We start from the raw sequence: 17,096 nt of genomic DNA, 5'->3' as shown, positions 1-17,096 counted from the left end.
TGCATGTCTCTGAACTGTGGGAGGAAGCCGGAGTACCCTGAGAGAATTCACGCAAACACGGCGAGAACATGCAAACTCCACACAGAAAGACCCCGGACTGATGGGCGGTAGGACAGACTACACTTGCAGCAGGATTGCACAGGTCACCTGGATAGGAGAAACCTGCTTCCAATCACAGTCAGACAGTCTGTACTGAACAGAGAATACAATTCAACCCTGGTTACATGCCAGTTTAAAAATAAGGTTTCAAGCTTTGCTGTTAAATTGCTGTTATGCAACAACTACTTCACCATTTATAAAAGAATTTCTGAATTTTCATCCATTACTTCACCTTCTCCTGCTTATCTAGTTCAGGGTGATAGTGGAGCTAGAACTGATCTTAGCTTTCATAAGGCAAAAGGCAGCAGTCTCTTGCAGGAGTTTCTGTTTATGTAGATGACAGGAGATTTCCAACTGACAGTAACAAATTTGCAGTTTATCACAATTCGTTTCTCAATTATCAAAGACAGGCCGCATGTAATCGCCAGCTTGACCCCAATCAACTATGAACTGACAGCAGACTGACTATCACCGTCTACTTTGCACATAAAAGTTTCTTTGAAGACGGCAGTTGACAGCGAGTGGCTGCAGTTCTTATCCCCATCCTCAAAGTAACCATTTAAAAAGCAACAAGATGAAAGGTTAATTGTGCACGGTTACAATAATTTTGGTTGCGTCATGGTCTCCAAGTTCTCTCTAGTGCGACTGTCGTGTTAACGACAGCTAGCTTGCTGTGTTTTGCCCAAAGCTATCTTACAAACTGCCTAGGTTGCTGACTGCAGTCACCAAATGTCTGAATACCAATAAGAGCATTAGATGATAGAAATTGGTTATGTCAACATGTGTTTCTTTAGTGTACGGGGCATCAATGTCGCTACACAAATGTGCCTTCTGGAGAGAGTTGCTGTGCACCTCCTCGATTAAGATAAGTTAAGGATTTAATACAGGCACAGGCCTTTCACGTTCTCTGATTTGGTTTATATTTGAGTCTTGCATTTGAACTGAAAGCAGCAATTATTTCAACTTGTAGCCGAGGTGAGCCCTTTGAATTTTTGACTGTCTTTATTTTAATTCACCAGAAAAGCCTCTGTGTTCAGCCCTGGAAATGAATTCATGGCATTCGTTTGCCTTCATGTCCTGCAGAAATCTTCATTAAATAGTAAACTCTCATTTAAAGGCATTTGAAATATCCAGCGACAGGGCAGCTACTGAGACATCCTAATGACCAGAGACAGGCCAATAATGATGTGGATGATTGGTTGGGAGGGGAGGGAGGAAATGAGTAATGTGAGGTTTGATTGGCTGCTGACCCCCGGGGGACATTAGCAGAGAGTGACAGCTAGGACGCAGCGCACTGGGTGGCTGCGTTTCACGATAATAGCAGGTAACTGAGATTAGCTTCTTTTTATATTGAGTGCTAAGCAAACGTTATGCACCTGCCAGGTTGGCCTATTATAACACTAACACAATAGGAAGGAAACAGACACTGGAGGTGCTTATTAGCAAGATTACAATGTGTCAATCACCTGAAAAGAGACAGAACAACATAATAAAAGAGCAGTAGAATCCATTTCAGTGTAGGCTTTGATTAGCATACTTATTAGAAGAAAGAGTTTCTATTGTGAGTTACTCCACTGCCTGTCAAAAACCCCTCAGTGAAATCATTTTCTCTCAAATAGTGTTGCTATATTTTTTGCAAACTGTTTGTTAGAAAGTTGTGCAACTTTATGCAACTCTGTGCCACTTGTGACTCAGCCTTTAAAGACAAAGAGCTCAGGAAAGGCTTTCTTCTCCGAGTGCCTTTGGTTGACGTGGCCCCGCTCGGCTGGAAGCCACGCCGTTTCATTTCTTTGACCCCTCCGTGACCTCATGTTTACAGCCTGAGGGCCGGAGTGCTACGCGAGCTCGCCCCTTCTACCGTCAACTCCGCCGTAACCCTCCAGGTGCCTGCCAGGGGCATCGCGGGCTGCTCCGCAACCCCGACCCAGCTGTAGGCATGCACTCGGCTGCTGGCAGACTCCACAGTGCCTCCACTGTGCCCCCTTCTCCCTGCCAGCCTCCGGGAGCCACTGGCAAAACCAAAGAAAAACTGTTTCCCTGTTGCTTGGCAACCGAGGGAAAGCCTTCCAGCAGGAGCAAAGGAAACGAAGAGGGAGAGAGGAGCGGAAGAAAAGGGAAAAAAAAACAAGACTTAGAAAGGATTTTTTTTGTTGTAATGTACCCAATTAAATGAAAGGATTACTTTGCTCTTTCTCTGTAATTTTGTTTGACACTATTTAATTTCCTTCTGTTGCTATAAATAGTTTTTTTTTGGGTTTTGTTTTTCCTGAACGCTTTCTCGATCAATATGTATCTGCATTCCTCAGTGCTGAAGGAGGAGGAGGAGGAAGGGAGGGAAGGAGGGAGGTCCAGGGGGAAGTAAACGCAAGCACCTGCATTTCCCCTCCTGCCGCATCAACCGTGCTCTGTCTCAGAAACGCAAACACAGAAGCTGGAGGATGCTACTCGGAGTAGCTGCCCACCGCTGCCTTGTAGGCGTTGTGTGCTCCGATTTAACAAGGTGGACAGTGGGCACCAAAACTGATGCCTTTTTTCCCCCTTCCTTGTATTTTCTTGAAAAAAAAATAAAAAAAAATACACTTAACAAGGTGAGTGGGAGGGCTAATTTGTACCAGCAAGGTGCATGAACCCTCGTTGACACACACACACACCTTAATCCTCCCCTACAATGACTTGAGCCGGCCACTGAAAGAGCCATTGAAGCAGGTCAAAAAAGGGGAAAGAAGAAGGGCTCTAAAATCTTTGCACAGCGCGGGTCATTATTTTAGATGGTATCTTTTGATTCGTGCCTGAAGTCTGATGGATCAGAGTGTTTTTCCAGTTCTAAGCGCCACAAAGGCTTTGTGCAAAACGTCCTCTCTGCCCCGCACGCAAACACACAACTCTGAATGCACGCACGGGCCTCGCGTATGCCAATAACCCCCGCCTACGCGTGAAAAAGAAACATCGCCGAGAGGCACAGACAAGACCGAGTCGACACGGGTCAACTACCCATGATGCATTGCAAGTTTAACGTTTCCTCTAGCGCTTTCTGCCATCAATCGCAGGCAATTAGCGGCCTAGTGTGGAGCGCTCAGTCAAACAGAATCTCATGCGCTCCCGACAGGCTTGTTTCTTCTCTTCTTTTGCTCTACCTCCGGGTAAAATGTGAATTTCACATGTTGCTAAATTGCACTTTGTAGCTTCAGGATACACGGCACCCAGTCCAAAGCAGACAAGCCAAAAAAGTGCTTTATTTACTCCCCACAACATAATCATGATAGAAGGTGCCCGTGCTGTCTTGGAAACCGAGGCTGTGTGGTGGAGTTGCTGAGCTCAGGCACCTGCAAGCCCTCCAGATATGTGGGAATGTTTTTGTAAGGCACAGACATGCAGATATTCAGTTCGGATGGTGCAATAGAGTAACTCTGATTTGGAAGGAGGAGTATTTGTAGGAAATGAGTAAACAGTTTTGTCATTTGAGAAATCGAGACCTTCCAGGCTGGCGCGCACGCTCAACTGTATCATTTTACATTTTAGCAACAGTTAGTAAGAAGGTGAATGCCATCAAGCGACTATGAGCTACATGGCATTCAGAGCTCGCCCATTTGAACAAAAATGCATGACGTTTTTAGGGTAATAGCCTGTGCGCCTTCAGTAATGGATTCATCTAACTTACTTTGCAGTTACTCGAGAAACGCTGCAAACACAGCTGATAGATATGCATACAGATTTCTCCAGTGCAAGTCCTCCCATGATGTGCCTTTGGGCTAAACCCAAGACTTTACACAACTTTTATTTTACAGGAAAAAGAATTTAAGACATGGTAATTTAAAAAATAATAGCTACACACACTTTTTTTGAACAGTGATGGGCAAAACTTTTGGGCCACCATAGTTTCTTTTTATTTTGCAAGGAAAATGTGAACGAGAAGCAATGATTTATTGAAATGTGCAAACATCCATGGAACTACACTAAGGTTTGTACAATTCTAACATATTCTGGTGTGACCACCTTTATTAATCAGCACAGTCTGAACTCTCTTAGGCAGCCTTCTTTAAGTCGTCTCCAGGAATAGTTCTCCAGGCTTCTTGAAGGACATTCAAAGCTCTTCTTTGGATGTTTCTGCCTTTTGTTCTGTTCTCTGTCAACATGATCCCACACTGCTCTGTTCTGCACCCAGATTTATTGCAATTTCTGACATGATGTCAACATGTTGCCTGTTTTGATTGGTTGCAGGGCACCAGTTGAGTTGCCTTTTCCCCACTTCATATAAAGGAAAAATAATGATAATAGCGACTATATTGTGAAATAACACTTATTTGATATGTTGATATGTTAAAATAAAAACTGGCTGAATGCCTATTTAAGATTTCCTGAAATATGACACCATCTTATCCAATCTTGGCCATCGCCTTCCTTTTTATGGAACACTCTGTTTTCCTTCCTGACCTTCTCTCCGTGTACCATCTTCCCTGCAGTTCTCAAAAGTACAGCATCAGTCGGGGCAGTCTGCTTTTCTCCACCCCAGAGAAGACGGTAACACTACCTGGGTCTGGGTGCAGTTTCCCCCTCTAGAGGCAAGGGTACCTAGACCTGGGGTATAGAGTACGCTTGGGGGGTTTGATTGTGTGCATAGTGTCTATTTATGTCTGTCTCCACGTTGGGTGAGTGCTGAGTAATTGCATATGAGAGCATGAGGGTGGGAATTGATGTTTGTATCTGTGTGTGCCTGTTTGTTTGTGTCTATATGTCAGGTCGGGTATCAGACGCCACCTCTCTGGGGACATCTCAGGCCCTCCAAGGTTTGGAGGCCTATCTCCCCGACCACTCCCCCTGCCTGTGGCAGACGCCCTCAGACATCGGTGCGTTGGTGGTTCTTTGTGTCCGGGGATGGGCGTCCAGGTACGCACCGGCTCACTCCTGGTGGCTGCTTGTCGGGGCCTGGAGCCTGGGGCTCGCTCGGGCCCCTTCGGAGGTGGGGTGCCCCCGGCCTCTCGGCCTGGGGCTCGGTCACTCTGGCGCAGCTGGCTGCCGGCGGAGCTAACGGGCGCGTCACTGCAACTCCCCCCGGCTTCTGCTCCGCGGCTGCTGAGTGAGCCCTCATCTGGGACTCTCCTCAGCTCTTTCTGGGACAGTGGCGCGGCTGCCCCTCTGTTGGTCTTCCTTGGTCTCTTGTGTTCTGAGGGCCTCTGGATGTCTGGAGCCTGGATCTCCTCCATACCTGCTTCATGCCCTGGAGGACGGGGCTGTGGCCCCCCCACACCCTCTAGCAGATCATTACATGAAGGAACCTTTTAAATACAAGTGCGCTCATGCTCACAGGTGCACAAACTACACCCTTTTTGGCTCCTACCTCAAAGCACACTGTGTGCTGTCGATCTTACGTGCTGCACAATAATGTTTAATATTTAGTATTTACTGTCATATTCACAGGGTGTGAATATGACCTGTCCAGGGTGTACCCTGCCTCTCGCCCTATGACAGCTGGGATAGGCTCCAGCGCCCCCCGGGACCCTGAAAAGGATAAGCGGAAGCGAATGGCTGGATGGATGGATGTCATATTCACATAGATCATCGCGATGATGTTGTTTATTATATTGCTCTCTTTTTTTGCTTGTTTTCTCTTTTTTCTTTCTCAACAGGTGATCCAGGTGATTGATATATGTATTTTTTGTATTTTTGTTTTGTTGGTGTTTGTTTTTTGCCCTTATCACCGTCCCTCTTCCCCGCTGTTTTTCTTTCCCTCTTTCTTTCTCCCTTTTCTTTCCCCCAGTCATGTCTGTCCCGTGTGTAGCAAGTGAAAATTTCCTTTTTCAGGTCTTTGCTGGATTGTTCCCCCCTTTTCTTAAGGACATGACTTTCAGATACTGTTCATCTGCTGTAGATAGTTTTTTAGGCCTGATGCTTCTTTTGTTCTCCACTCTCTAGTTTACTCTGTTTTTCTTTTAAGGACACGCTGCAAAATACAATACTGACATATGGAAGGCTTTAGGCAAAGAGCTCTTTGGGAGTCACCTTGCTTGTGCAAAATACTATTTCATGTCAGTCAAACTGTGTTATTGATCTAGCTTGCCATTTTCATAGATATGACTAAAGAAATGTAAACAAATCATGTGTTTTTGAACCAGACTCATGCCCAGAGGAAACCATTGATAGCACAGAGAACTGTTGTTCAAGAGCACTTTAAAAAACATCAAGAAAGCCAGACTCCCTCAAAGCAAAATAGTATCAAATGAGGGGTTGTTCAGGACTTTTCAACTGCATAGCATATTGCATGTATCTAGAATTATAGTTGAAGAAGGAAAACTTAATCTCCTCTTCCCCTGTGCTCCATCAAAAGGCTCAAAGTCGAGTAAGAAGCCTCACTCACTGACCATTAAAAGTGCCTCGATAAAAGATCAATATTGAGCAAATATATGAAAGCTAATCATTTATTATTTATTAACCATCTCATATTTCTTTATACCATATTATATTTTCATGTTTCTTAACTTTCAGTTATGGGGCATAAAGAGACATTAGAGATAAAAGCCTGAGTAAATGAGTAAAAACAGAACTGCAGATGCCTTCATAAAGGGTTCAACGAATAGCTGCATATGACAAAAATAATGTAAATCCTACAGTCTGGTGTGGCCTTCACAGACACCAGGGGCTATACATTTATGCGCACAGGCATTAAGCGGTATTCAGGAATAATATAGTACAATGCAGATGCAAAAATAAAGTGAGAAATGGACTAGAATAATAAAACTATGTTTGTTTAGGGTGATTTTGAAAAGGTTCACATATGAACCTAATGTGTTTTTATAAATGTGATTATGAGTCATTACTTTTATGTACTCTTTTTATTCATTTCATTTTCATTAATTATGAAGCATGTTATAAAGCTTATCATACCACAGCACCACAGTAAACTGCATGATTGATTGTTATTATGATCCTTAATTAATACTAATTGGCGACAGTGGTTACAAATGCTCTATGTGGGATAAGATTATGATGTGTGGGCTATTATAATGGAAAAAGCGGTGATACAGATGTTTTGCATTTCAAATCGGATTTCCAAGCGGCACAGTGGAAAAATGAGTCCTAGAAACTGCAGTTCATCAAATGTCCACTCGAGGCTGCCCGTGAAAAGTGAGTGAGTCAATCCCCCACAGACTGCCATGTTAGAAAGCCCAACTTTACAGCATGAGTAAAAATGTTTTCAGCCCCGTCATGACAGCTGAACTCAGGGAAGTCTTTTATATAAAGATTAGAAAACACCTATGTATTACCATGGGCATTTCAGCTAATACTGGTGTTTATAGTGTTGGTCCACTCTTCTGTACAGTGTTGCTTTAGTTCAATAAAGTTTGCAGCCATTTGTTTATTCAAAGATCTCTTAAGATCTTAACTCTGTAACTTCTGTCGGTGCTGTGCTTTTGGAAACTGAATTTCCCAGAGGAACCCACCCGAGGGATTAATAAAGTTATCTTATCTTATCTTATCTAGATCCCAACACAGTATTTTAGTCAGGCTGAAGTCTGGGCTTTGACTGGCTCACTGTAACACCTTGATTCTTTTCTTTTTCAGTCATTTTGTGGCCCACCCCTCCACAACTGTGCTGGCAGTTCATATGAGTTGTTTGTGCTGATATGAAACATCTCCACTTTGGTCTCATCTGTCCAAAGAACATTGCTCCAGAAGTCTTGTGGTTTGTTAAGATCCAACTTTGCAAACCTAAGCTGTGCTGCCATGTTCTTTGTAGAGAGAAGAAGCTTTCTCCTGGCAACCCTTCCAAAAAAAGTCATATTTATTATTCAGTCTTTTTCTAATTGTGAATAAAGTTTAACATTTAACATGCTAAATGAGGCCTGTAGAGTCTGAGAAGTAGTCTCCTTGAACAGTGCACTCTCTGGCTTCGGGGTGAATTGGTTGGGAATGCTCCAAAAACCTCTTGGTTAAATTGAGAAAATTAGAACTGCGCACACAGCTTCTTAATCCTGACAAAAGAACATGTGTTGCTATTTCTGCCCCTTTCTGTTGATAATTTGAACCCACTAGAATACCTCTGGAAGAGCTTTGAGTCCATTTTCAAAGGACCCAGTGAGGAAGTAATATTAAAAGAACTGTCTCCATTTATTCACAGCAAGGAGACAATGAAGCTATTCATGTGGTTTCGTTGGACCTTAAACCTAATATTGATCTCATCTGATCCTGCCTTAATAACTCATTATGTTAAGGTTTGCTTTGATCCAAGACTGTTTATCCATTGGTAGATGTTACTGACAGTTCTATCTGAGGAGCGTTAGTCTCACTGCGGGTCTATTTATTTATTTATTTTTTAATGTAATCTACTCCAGTCTTTTCTTCTGACAGTGTCCCTTTCATCAGGCTAAGCCGATTTGGATAGACTCTTAGACAAAATCAGCGGGGTGAAGCAGTTGGATCTCTGAAAAACCACAGATTTGTTATCTCAAAATAATGAGATATTTGTCACGCTCATGAGAAAACAATGTCTGATACCTTGAGATAATAATGTAATTCAATTGTTATCTCAGGATAACAAACACGAGCACGGCAAAAATCACAATTTGCTGTGTTGAGATAATGAGATAGTCAGACATGATCATGTGAAAACAGTCTGATATCTTGAGATAATGAAACAATTAAGTCACAATCCTCACCCAACAGGCCTGAAAGCAGCACGAGCTGCTCTCACCCTCCTTACATATGCAAATATTAGAGAGTGGTAATGAAAACGTTGGCACCAAGAGAAGAAGAGGACATAGGAAGCCAAAATGAAGACGTGCAACAACCTAGGAAGAACAATAGTTTAGAAGTTTAGTCTAGGGGGTGCAGACTGGTGAAGCATTTGGAAGCGCGTAATGATAAAGGGAAAGGAAGCGGAGCATGTTTAAAAGCATAATTAATAGTGCACCTGTTCCTGTCATCTGGATGAGTGAGCGTGTAAATGAGGTATAAGGAGGGATAGAAGAAGGAAGGACTCTTTGAAGGAAGGAGGAAGGCTGAAGAAGACACTGGGGGAGATTTAGAAGGGAAGGTACACTAAAGTGGAGAAGGAGAAGGGGAACGCTGGGGGGAGAAAAGGCATCATGCAGGGAAAAAGTATAATAACACCATTATAAAATACAAGAGATGGGACACATATTATGGTGATTATGGCTCATTTCCATACATATAGAGCACTCTGCCAGTGAGTCAAGGAGAGTGCAGCGGCGCATGTCAGCAGCAAGACTGCCGACTCTCTACAGTTTGAACCGACTGGAGCGCCACCACAATCTGACTCCTCCACACGGCGGCAAAGTCAATGGGCGGGCAGGGACCTGTTTACCAATTCGCTTCAATGAGCTCTGTAAGAGAAGTATGCACTCCTTCACCTCATGTGACTGTTTGGCTGCTAAGTATGCTGAGAGCACTCGGGTGTGACATTCAAGATTTTGAGGAATCCTGTGAAAAAACAAAACAAAAAAACCAAGGCCTTTGAGAGGAGAGCCATTGACTTTGGAATAAATGAAAAATCCAGCTGCATGAAATGTCACTGTGAAAATGAGTTATTCAGCGCAGGTATCTGTGTAGAGTTCGGGAAAGCTTTCAAAAGGACTTGCAAGACAGATCTCAAGTTTTGCTAATAGTACCCTCAGGTACTTTGTTAAGGTCGGCAGGGTGAACACATATGCCTCTTTTCCACAGGCACCTACTCGGCTTCAGGTTTCAGTCTTTCGCCATTGCAATGGAGTTGTTAGAGCAAGGCGGCCCAAAGGTCCTGTGATGTCATTTGAATGTGACACAACGATGGAGGACGTCAAGGCAATACTACACCTCCCTGGCCAATCAGTGGGATGCAGCCAGTCATTTTCAGCTTGAGTCAGTTAGCTTGGAACTTGGCTGAATAGGTACTATAAAGGTACCTGGTACTACGGCCTAATAAAAAACATGATTTTTCTTGGTTTCGAAGTTACAAGAGAGTGGAGTGCTGAGTTATTAGTTAGTGTTAGCTAGCTTGGTTAGCATGGTTACAAAAGAGTGTCTATCAAAAACTGGATAGAGACCATCACATTACAAGGGATTAAAGTGTGATTTGGCAGGTGGAGGAACCGTAAGATTCAGTGTAGCAGTACATCATGGGGGAAAAGAATTAGAAATAATTCATATAATAAGTGTTTTTGGTTGAGGTTCAATCCCTAGACAATATGATGCAGGTACACAAGGTAAAATTCAGTAAACCATGATTATGATCTTAAATATAAGCCCTAATATAACTGAACAGTGACCATGAACACAGCTGGTCTGCACCAGTCCAACATAGTGCATCACTGTACACTGACAGGAGACCAACTTCATCATTTTGATGTTTCATTGCCATCTTGATAACCGAAGTAACTTTGAAGCAACGGACTGGGATTGGTCAATCTTCAAAAGGAATCATTTCAAAGGCCACAGGTTTGCGAGTTCATTGCACTAATAATTTTGGTCATTGCCATGGTCTCCAACCAGGGTTTTAATAGTTTTGCAATTTTCATTAGTTTTTATTTTTATTTAGTTTTGACTTCAGATTTTTAATTTTATATCAGTTTTAATTAGTTTTTACCAATTGTTTGCTAGTTTAGTTTAGTTTTTATTTTTTGAAAATCCTTAGTTTCAGTTTAGTTTTGATTAGTTTCAGTTATAGTTTTAGTTGTGTTTGCAATAATTAAGTGTAACAAAATCCTAGTTTCATCATATCAGTCATGCTCTTCTGCTTATCCTTGGGTATGTTGCTATTCCAGCTACCATACCCTGCACCCTGGACAGGTCGCCTGTCTGTCGCAGGGCTAACACGCAGAGACAGATAACTCACATTCCCACCAATGGGTTCTTTAAATAAATAAATAAATAAGGCAGATGAACAACCATTGATACCAGGCAACTATAAAATGTATATCTTGGCCCCAATGAGACTATTAACTCTTGCAGCACCGGGTGTTCGTAATTTTGGTTCAAGTGAATTGATAAACCTTTTGAAGGCAATTGACTCACACAGTTATGTAGATGTCCCCGTCCTGTTGTCTCGGGATGCATCACGCTGCCTTGCCTGGGGTTAGCTTCTGTTTTCTGGGGATGAGGGTTGAGTGTGCTCCCTTCTCAAGGTAAGCTAGGTTAGCCTTCTTGTGTGAACTTTTCAAGTGCACTTTAAGGTTTGTGGGATTTTTTCCCCTTTAGAAATGTCCCTCATAATTTGTCTCTTTCCACTACAAGACACTTGCTTTATCCAAAACACAGTCATAATCAAAGTAATCCCTAATTGGACTCTGGCGCTTTCTCCCAACTTTTCCTGACATGATTACGCGTGGACGGAGCAGCAACACAGACGACTCGACTAACGTACTGCCACCTGCTGGCATATTGAGACACAGCAAGAAAAAAATCTGGAAACTAAACTTCATTTTCACCCTTGACTATTGTATGACATGCACACATCAATGAAAACTAAACACATTTTTGCTATAAATTCAGTTAATTTTAGTTAGTTTTGTGAACACTCATTACAGTTTTAGTTTTTTTGTTTTTATTTTTATTTCCGTTAACGAGAATGTTTTTTCACTTCTAGTTTTCGTTATTTCGTTAGTTTTCGTTAACGATAATAACCTTGTCTCCAACCATTGTTTCCCCCAGAGTGAGTGTAGCACTAATAAGATTCTAGACTTTTCGTTCACCAACCCTGGAGTGCAGAACCTTTAGCAGGCTGTTAATGCAATAAACAGCACATAAAGCAATAGTATTGTATCCAGTAAACACTAGAGATGGACCGATCCGATATTACATATCGGTATCGGTCCGATACTGACATAAATTACTGGATCGGATATCGGAGTGTGGTAAGACTCGACTTAAGCGGTCAAAGAAGTGCAGGAGACTGATGCTGTCCAGTGTAGCAAGTGATTTATTCACCATTCTGTGGCCCAAGAATATTTACAAAGAAACAAATAAGAAACTCAACTCTATAATTAACTCAATTCAAATAAACATAACTGAACTTAAATCAACGGAAATTAAGGTCAAACTGCACACAGCTACACTGACCTGAACCCCTCTTCTGAAACACCTGAGTTCGTCTGCTTAAATAGTCCCCTTAATCAAACACTTTCTCCTCTGGACTATTCCATTCAGTAGGTAGGTGAGATGAATATGATTATATTCATCCTCTACTACTCCTCTTGACTGGCAACATAAACTCTGGTGTAATCAATACATATCACAACATTAAATCTATTTCTTTATAAACCCTTTAAAATCAACTTTATTAAATTATAAGAATTCTTCCCCTCCTGCCCTTGGTCTCTTCCTGTGACCTCAGATGAACCCAGAAGGTATAAAGCAGGAAGTAGAACTACATTTCCTCCTTTTGCTTCTGGAAGACAGGTAGGTAAAGGTAAGTTCAAACAATATAAATTAACAGTTGAAATAAATAACATGTTAACTTAACAAACTTGCATGAATTGATTTAAACCAAGATGTTATATTATATAATCTGTAAAAGTGCAGAACATAAACAAACCCGGGATAGTAGATGTTTGCCTATTGCAGATTACATGTGAAATATGGTTAAATCAAAACAAGAATGTTAACTAAGAATGTAGACAAATGGTCTTCTCACCCACTTTGTCACACGGAGAGAAATACGAAATGTAATCTGATCCATTAAATATCAAAAAAGCACCTCACAAAACTTGCGACATGGCGTAACTCGGCTCATAACCTTAGCACGTCGCAGCAGTATGCTCACGTGATAGAGCGGCTGCGTGTATTTGGAGCCTCCCTACCAAACTCAGAGGAAGTTATCCCAGAGAGAAGTAAAGCAAGTGTGTAAGTTCATCTCTGAATGTTTGTAAAGCATTCCCACGTTAAGCTTAAATGAAGCGACTGCCTCTTCTCTCTCCCTCCCTCTTCTGCTGCTACTTCAATCATGAAACTGCTAAATGATCAGCTGATCGGCTTTTCTGTCGTGACTCCGTCTGTCTTGTTTGTTTTATTGTCATTTAAAATGTCTAGCTTTTAATAAATAATTATCTGAATCTTACACCCAAAGTTTTAATCTGATGTAAAATGTATAGAAGTCCATTACTGTCCTCAACATGAAGAAGACGGCTTTCAGGAGCAAAGTGAAGGAGGAGATGAAAGCAGCACAGCAGGAGGTCAAACGCTGCCTGAGGGAAGCAAAGGACACCTACAGGAGGAAGGTGGAGCAGAAGTTGGAGAGGAACAATATGAGGGAGGTCTGGAATGGTGTGAAAACCATCACAGGCCACAACACCAAGAAAAGCACAGTGGTGGTGACTGTGGAGAAGGCAAACGAACTCAACAACTTCTTCAACAGGTTTGACCAGCCCACAACCCCCCCACCCTCACCTTTACTACAGAGTCCTCTCCCCACTCTCCTACCTCCCTCGCTTCCCCCCCTTCCTGACACTATGACACCCCCCTCCTCCAATCCCTCTCTCAGCAGCAAGACATCTCCCCCCCCTCCTCCCAAACATCTCCCAGTGTCACAGTGGATCAGGTCAGGAGACAACTGAGGAAGCTTCGCCCCAGAAAGGCAGCAGGCCCAGACAAGGTGTGTCCTAGGATGCTAAAGGCGTGTGCTGCTGAACTTGGGGAGCCGCTACAACGAGTCTTCAACCTCAGTCTGCGACTGGGGAGAGTGCCCGCCCTATGGAAGACATCCTGCATCGTCCCGGTCCCCAAAAGGAACCGGCCAAATGAGCTGAATGACTTCCGACCGGTGGCACTGACATCACATCTTATGAAGACTCTAGAGCGGCTCTTCCTCAACCTCCTCCGACCACAGGTACAACATGCCCAGGACCCACTACAGTTTGCATACAAGGCGGATGTCGGAGTGGAGGATGCCATCCTGTACCTCCTACACAGGGCCCACTCACACCTGGATGGGGGAAAAGGCACGGTCAGGATCCTGTTTCTTGACTTTTCCAGTGCCTTTAATACCATCCGGCCCTGTATGCTTCAAGAAAAACTGAACAGGATGGAGGTGGACCCCTGCCTGGTGGCTTGGATCTCCGACTACCTCACCGACAGACCACAGTACGTCAGGCTGAAGGACATCACGTCTGACACTGTGGTCAGCAGCACAGGAGCACCACAGGGAACTGTGCTGTCCCCTCTTCTCGTCACCCTGTACACCTCTGACTTCTGCTACAACTCTGAATTATGCCACATTCAGAAGTTTGCAGATGACACGGCCATCATAATAATAATAATAATAATAATAATAATAATGGATACTTTATTGATCCCCATGGGGAAATTACTTGTTTTTCTCTGCATTTGACCCATTCACTCAGTGAAGCAGTGGGCAGCCCACTAAGCAGGCGCCCGTGGGTGTATCATGGGGTGTATCTGGGTGTATCTGGGATGATCAGGAAGAGGAGTACAGAAGTCTGGTGAGGAACTTTGTCGCATGGAGTCACACAAACCACCTGCAACTCAACACCTCAAAGACTAAGGAACTGGTTGTGGACTTCGGGAGGTCCAGAGCAGGTCCACTGCCGGTTCAGATAGAGGGGGAGGAGGTGGAGGTGGTCAACAAGTACAAGTACCTCGGGCTGTGGGTGGACAATAAACTGGACTGGTCATGCAACACAGAGCACCTGTATAAAAAAGCCCAAAGCCGACTGTACTTCCTCAGGAGGCTGAGGTCTTTTAACATCTGCAGGAAGCTCCTGAGGATGTTTTACCAGTCGGTGGTTGCTGGAGTACTTTTCTATGCTGTGGTGTGCTGGGGGAGCAGCACAGCAAAGAAGGACTCATCCAGGCTGGAGAAACTGATCAGGAAGGCTAGCTCTGTGGTCGGCATGAAGCTGGCAGAGAAAAGGACACTAAAAAAACTGCTGGACATTATGAACAATGCTGGGCATCCTCTGCACACGGCCATTAACAACCAGAAGAGTCTGTTCAGTGACAGGTTGCTTCTCCCCAAGACAAGAACTAACAGACTTAAAAACTCCTTTGTCCCACACGCCATCAAACTGTTTAACTCCTCTCTGGAGGGGAGAGGGAGGGGAAACAGGAGGACAAAGGAGGGGGGAACAACTAAGCTGTAGTGCCTCTTCACCTCACTGTACAATACCTTGTGCAATACTTTTGTTAATAGTCAATGGTGCAATAGACTCAATACTTGAAATGTGCAATTCACTTGTATTTTTATTTTTATTCCTATTTATTCTATTTATCCCCTTCGTATATTTTATTTATATATGTCTCTGTATTTATATATATGTGTGTGTGTGTGTGTGTGTGTGTGTGTGTGTGTGTGTGTGTGTGTGTGTATATAATATTCTGTAACTGTAACTTCTGTCGGTGCTGTGCTTTTGGAAACCGAATTTCCCAGAGGAACCCACCCGAGGGATTAATAAAGTTTTAGCTTATCTTATCTTATCTTACTGTATATAGTAACTGTTAAGTCTAATATACCCTAGTAAGCTATAGTACTTTTTCCTTTGGGAAGATACCATCTGAGCAGTCTGCAATTTTGTTGAAGAAAGATGTTGAATCTATTTAATTATTCTTGAAAAATAATTGATTTCTGTGCATTTTTTTTTCACACTGCATCAAATTAAAGTTGATTACGTCGATTAAGCATCATGAGGTGGAGGGTGGGGGGTGGTTCCCTATTTTTCTTCTTTTTGCTGGGAGTTTGCAACCCTATTAGTTAGGTTGCTTAATATTTCTGCTAAGTACTCTTTAAAATACCAGAATAGGGAGGATGCAGTAGGTTTAAGTTTATTAGATTGATCAGTATTGCTGAACTATGAAATATTTTGGGTACAGTGTATTTTTTACATACAGGTATAACAGAATAGCTTTAGTGGTGTTGTTTATTTAAACTTGAGTATGAACTTATACAAAATGCAGCAAGATATTAAAAAACAGTTTTATTGATTAAAAAACACTATATCGGATTCATATCGGTATCGGCCAATATCCAAATTTATGATATCGGTATCGGTATCGGACATAAAAAAGTGGTATCGTGCCATCTCTAGTAAACACCAACATTACAAACTGGGCTAAGAGAACCAAACAGTTTTTGTATTTAGCTGTAAACATGTTTATGTGTAAAGCAAAGGTGACCATTTTAACATGGTAGTCTAATGGAATCGACCTCCTTTTGGAGCAAGCCTCGAGTGGCAGTTCTTAGAACTCCTCTCAGCTTCATGTTTAAGTCCCTTAAAGCTTTACACCCACACAACACTTTTCATGACGATGCAGACTGGCTTGAAATGTACTCCTCTTAAAGGTATTTTAACTTCTCCGCCAGCACATTAGGGAAAAGGAAGGTCAATTTCTTGCCCGGCTCAATCAAAGTACTTTAATTGGACAGGGCTTTTGCTGGAAAAGTATCTACTCTCACGCACTGTCCTGAATCAAGTTATATATTAATTAAGATCAAATGCTAGGAAAAAAAAATCTATGTTAAGATGGGACCCAGCTAAACTCAGAAAAAGGTTAATGAAAAAAATGTTCACACATCTTTCAGTGTTTTATTCAGGATTTGCTTCATGTGGAAAGAAAGTAGAAGATTTTTTGAGAAGAGACTAAGAAGCTGGATCTGTGTAACTGCAATTTCCTGGAACCTAATAAAAAAACAACAACGTATAAATGCAATGAACTCTTTAAGTAAATGTGTTGTACAGTTGTCCATGTAGAACCACCAGAACTGAAAGACGAGAGAAGTCAGGCAGCTCAGAGATGGACATGTTTCAGTTTCAACATCAGACATTGAAAATGACTTTGTGACGACACTTTGCTTTGTGTGTGTGTGCGCATGGCTGGGGGTTATGTGTGTTGATATCCAGAGGTGTGCCTCCAGCAGCTGCTGTGCTACTGGCTTTCGGCACTGATATTTATTGTCTCAGACAGCCCGACAATCTCATATAGGCCTGCATCATGAGCGGCGTCCATGAGGCGTCTGTGTTGTCAAGACGCATTTACAGTAAAGACCCTGACTCTGA

The 17,096-nt window shown here is 42.7% G+C and overlaps 1 protein-coding gene across 2 annotated transcripts in view; it reads right to left on the bottom strand.

The window, feature by feature from the left end:
• LOC147301864 (receptor tyrosine-protein kinase erbB-4-like) overlaps positions 1 to 17,096 on the bottom strand; it is a 367,641-nt gene that overhangs the window by 151,105 nt on the left and 199,440 nt on the right. The gene's annotated exons all lie outside the window — the stretch shown is intronic.

The sequence above is a fragment of the Aulonocara sp. 'chitande type north' Nkhata Bay genome, linkage group LG23 (assembly GCF_057382095.1).
Source record: "Aulonocara sp. 'chitande type north' Nkhata Bay isolate Kocher_YH1m ecotype deep benthic linkage group LG23, A_spYH_male_GT1.1, whole genome shotgun sequence".
Taxonomy (NCBI): Eukaryota; Metazoa; Chordata; class Actinopteri; order Cichliformes; family Cichlidae; genus Aulonocara; species Aulonocara sp. 'chitande type north' Nkhata Bay.
The sequence above is the reverse complement of the archived record's forward strand: the minus strand, read 5'-3'. Positions and strand labels throughout refer to the sequence as shown.